At 40.6% G+C, this 4,750-nt stretch overlaps 1 long non-coding RNA gene across 1 annotated transcript; it reads left to right on the top strand.

The window, feature by feature from the left end:
• The first annotated feature begins 2,070 nt into the window (after positions 1-2,070).
• LOC111826355 lies at positions 2,071-4,094 on the top strand. The gene is made up of 2 exons (XR_002829696.1): positions 2,071-2,323; positions 3,760-4,094. It is a non-coding gene; the product is annotated as an uncharacterized LOC111826355 (long non-coding RNA).
• The last annotated feature ends 656 nt before the right edge of the window (positions 4,095-4,750 follow it).

Here is a 4,750-nt window from a genome sequence, read left to right on the forward strand (position 1 = left end):
GTTATTTAAATCATCATAATGCACTTTAGGTGTGTTTTCAATAATATACATTTTATTACAAAACATTAAACAATAAAAGTTCCTAGTACTTTTTTAACGTATGGTACTGCGTAAAACACTTTCCTCTATGAAGAGGGACCAAACAAAATTTACATAAGTATCTAGATTCGCTCCTTTTTCCATGGGCGTGAAAAATGAGAACACTCGTGACGGTCCTTAACAGATGGCGCGCGAAACACGAGAAAACTCCTGAGCGGTACGAAATGTGTTAAGACTGAGTTTGATTTTTGGTTATTTGCAGTACGAATCCTCACTGGTGACTCCTGAGTCATTAGCACATAAATAATATTTAATCCCAGGAGAAAATGTAGAGAAGGAACATTGAATTCTGAGGCATCTAACATTAGCCACTGGATCAAGGAAGAGGAGCATAAGAGAGAAAGAAGAAACTGACAGACACAGACAGAGAAGGAGGAAAGTGTGGAGCTGCTGATCCCAAAGAGGAAATGCTTGAAGAATGAGGGCGTGGTCACCTCTTGGAGAGTTCCTGGGAGTTTGGGTCACAGGAGGGCAGAGACAGGACCCTTGGAAATGGCAGCACACAGCTTGTCAGTGACCCCAGCAAGAGCAGTCAGTGGAGGGTAGGGTGGGAGATTAATAGAGTAGACTGAAGGGGAGAGGGGCTAGGGCAGTGATGGCGAACCTATGACACGCGTGTCAGAGGTGACACGCGAACTCATTTTTTTGGTTGATTTTTCTTTGTTAAATGGCATTTAAATCTATAAAATAAATATCAAAAATATAAGTCTTTGTTTTACTATGGTTGCAAATATAAAAAAATTTCTATATGACACGGCACCAGAGTTAAGTTAGGGTTTTTCAAAATGCTGACACGCCGAGCTCGAAAGGTTCATCATCACTGGGCTAGGGAGTAGAGACAGGGAATAGATACCCATTTTAAGAAGTTTTGCTGTGAAGCAGGGAGCAGTGAGTCCGGAATAGAGGGTTCTGTGGGCTTAGAAGAGCTTAATTGCTCTTGTCACGTGTTTCTTGAGAATGGAAACCTGAGCATGTCTGTATGATGATGGGACCCTCCAGAGAAAAAGAACAAATAGAGGATGCAGGGGAGAAGACACAAGGGCAGAAGTGATGTCCCTGTGAAGGTTCCGGAGAACAAGAGGAGAGCCTCACAGGGGCAGGACCTCTTCTGCCTTCTCACAGGAGAGCACAGACAGCAGGAGTGCACACAAAAGCAGACTTGTGGCTTTGTGATCAGAAGTCGGAGAAGAAGCCTCTGTTCTGTTTTCTCGGTTGAGTAGCAGGAGCCTCATCTGCCAGGAGCGGGGAAAGCGCGAGATAGAGTGCGTGTCGTCATTTCTCAGCAGGGCGGACACTTTCTTCCTTAGGCTCTTAGAAAATGACCTTCACATTCCCGAAGCTGCAGCACTCTTTACGGGAAATTTGTCTACAAATTCTAAAAGGGGTGCTTTATGCATTTTTGCAAGTTTTACTGTGCATAAACGGGTGGAGGGGGGCGCTGGGGAGTGGCATTCCTTTTGCAATCAGTTTAAGATTCTATGCCATTAGGCAACTGGATTCAGATTCTCTTGAAGACCAGTTTTGTAAAAGGGAAATTTAAAACTTTGATCTAAAATATTTATAAGCCAGTGACATTTACATCATTTTCTTTGGGGCCCGGAGCACCTGTTTGCCAGTCGAGTTTGTTCACCAGCTGTGGTCTCTATTGACACAGCCCTAGCTTTCCTTCTGTCTTTAAATTTCCGCTAGTTCTTTTGTATTGTGAAAGGTTGGAGAAGTAATTTATAACACCGAGCCAAAGCGATAACTAACGTATATATTCTTAATGGCCTAGATGAAGAATAAAATATCATATTCCATTTCTCTGGACAGTTTTATAATAAGCGTCAAGTTGAGAAACTGCTTGATGTTTCAAGATGATTAGCTCTGACTTTAAGTTATAAGTTGTGGGAGGTTCTTACTGTATTTAATTATAGATTTTAGCTAACAAAATAATTTAAGTTAATTAGACCACAATAAAGACCATGTGGAGGAGGAAGGAGGTTGGATAACTGTTTTGTGAACACTGCTGGATTTGTCTTAATTTTAAATAGTGCAAAATAACTTATTTTGCATAAATCCACGTAAGGGCCCTAAAGTCCGACTTCTTTTGTATGTAACCTCCCTAGCTGTGCATTTCTGAAGACCTAGCACCTCCATCATAGCCACCTGCAGTGTTGGCTACAACCTCGATGAGACATGTCTGAGAACAAGGACAGTTCCATTCAGGCAAAGTAAAATCCAGGTCAGTCCTATTGTCTATGAAGCAAAGAACACGGAGTGGAGATGAAAATACAAGCCTTGTTAGTTATGTTGTTCGAAACATGTGGCTCAGAAGAGAATCAACCCACATGCTCCAAAAACACAGTCACTGGGCCAGTTCCAGGCCTTTTGAAAGGCCATTAGTTAAAACCACCTTTAAAATGTTTTGTTACAATAGAGGATTTCAAACATGGTTTCTCTGGACATCAATATACAACTATTTGAATTTAATACTATTGATATATATACTTTTATGCTTGAACTTTAATATGAGTGCATGTGTTGTGTGTGTGTATTAAAAATCCCTCTACTTGAGTGAATGGTAGGGGCAGTGACGGGTGAGAGTCCAATAGCTATGATCACATTTTTAAAGCTGCTTTGAAAAGTGGTTCTCTTTTTGCAATGACTGGGCCAGAGCCGCAGGTCATGAGTAGAAAGTATTAAGAGAGTGGAGCTCCTGAATGACCCTTACTCTGGAAATGCCAGATAAGGATTCGTTGGGATGGACATGTTATTGGGATTATCAGTAAAAAATCTGATGTGCATTCAGGTTGCAGTCAGGGAGTGAAGTTTGGGATCAGCTATTAGCCTGTCAATTTAGCATCCATAATTAGCATAACCTTAGTTTTTATTTTTTCTTAATTGGGGCAAGTTATCTTTGTCCCCTGCCTAGCTCAGAAGTAAAGGAGGTGAGGGCAAGATGTAGAAAAGGAAAATAATGTCTCAATCATTAACTTAGATTTGTGCCTTTTCTCTTGAATCTTCTTGTTCTTAGTAAGAGAATGCCATGCTCTATCACTGGGATTGTGAAGCCTGTTACCAGCTTTGCTACTGGTTCAGCGGTAATTCCGAGTCAGGAGCCATTTAGCAAAACTGTTTGCTTTTTGTCAAGTCATCCAGCCCTGTGTGCAGTGACACATTGCAGGGCCAAGTGGGGAAGCGAGCACAGCCCTGTCAGAGACGATGAGCTAGAGCTGGGAAGAGATAGGGCATCCGGTGACCGACATCACTTTACGACTCACGGAGCCCCATCCCGTTCATAGCTGAAAGAAAACCAAACCACCCTGTTCCCTTCCAAGAAAAGCAGGCAGGTTTCAATTTGCCCTTGGATATGTCCATAGCCAGAATTTTTAGGCAGAAGATAATGGAAGATTTAATGTTTTTTCTCCTTTTATAAAAATATTTAGGCATATTAATCTAAAGGAGTAAAATTTTGGATAATTATACCATTTTCTTTTGTCTACTGTTTCTGTCAAATTGAAAGGGAAGTGTAAACTACAAGTATAACAGATTTGAGATGAAATCCAAGATTTGAATGTGGTCTAATTTTGCACTGCCCTGTGGTCCCCATTCCTTTCTCTGTCACCCAATGCCAGAGTGATTTCCCAGTTGTGTGTTCCTAATGCGGTTTTTTCAAAGTGTGTTTCACACAGAACCAGGATTGCTAAGTGCTCCCTGTGGAAGGATGACACATCTACTCTGTATTTACATCAGGCTTGGCCTAGTGACTTACTTCAGCCAATGAAATGGCAGATACAATGCTGTATGCCACTTCCAGCAAAAGCTGTAAGACCTTCACAAGATTCCACCATTTTCCTTTTATCTCCTCCATGAGCCCAGCAATGGCCCAATGGGAGCTGCCCTTTTAGCCTGGATCTAAGAGTGAAGAAGATGTTGATAAGAACTACAGTCATGTAGCAGCTGTTATGTAAAGTGAATAAAAAATAAAGCATTGTTGTTATAAACCACTGAGATTTTGTTACTGCAGCATTACTTAGCTCATCCTCACTGATATATTCCCAGAAAAAGGGTTGTGTCAAATAAATTTTGGAAATAGTGCATATGCTATTCCAACTAATAATAATGTACATTGGCATTTTAAAGAATGTAAAAAAAATATCCTGCAGAAAAAAACTATTACCACTGAGATCTAGCATTTTTGCAATTACCTTGATTAAAGAATTATTTAAAAAATAATGTGTAATAGCTTTTCATCAAGCACACATTTAATGAGGTGCCCTAATGCGCTTTTGTTTTGTTTTCCTGTTACCTGAAAGATAGATTGATTCGAGTAGCTGGTAGGTCTTGCAAATACTTAGAATTACTAGCTTCATTTATTTGTTCATTCATTCATTCCATAATGAAAAACTATAGCAGGTACTATAGCTGGTGTTGGAGAAACTAGGGTCTCCCCATGCTATCTTGTGGATGTGTAAGATATATCAGTGTTGTGAATGTCTAGAACTCAGTTTAACTTCCTACTGCATGCCTACGCTGTGACGGTACCAGGTTTTGAGAGTATGATTACTGCTGGTCACTTCTCAGATGCCATTGACTAGTTCCACATGGTGGCTTCAGGACTGGGAATTTGATGTTGTCCTACTAATTTCATGCCAAGCCTAGGGCATGT

Source organism: Myotis lucifugus, unplaced genomic scaffold, assembly GCF_000147115.1.
Source record: "Myotis lucifugus unplaced genomic scaffold, Myoluc2.0 scaffold_71, whole genome shotgun sequence".
NCBI classification, from domain to species: domain Eukaryota; kingdom Metazoa; phylum Chordata; class Mammalia; order Chiroptera; family Vespertilionidae; genus Myotis; species Myotis lucifugus.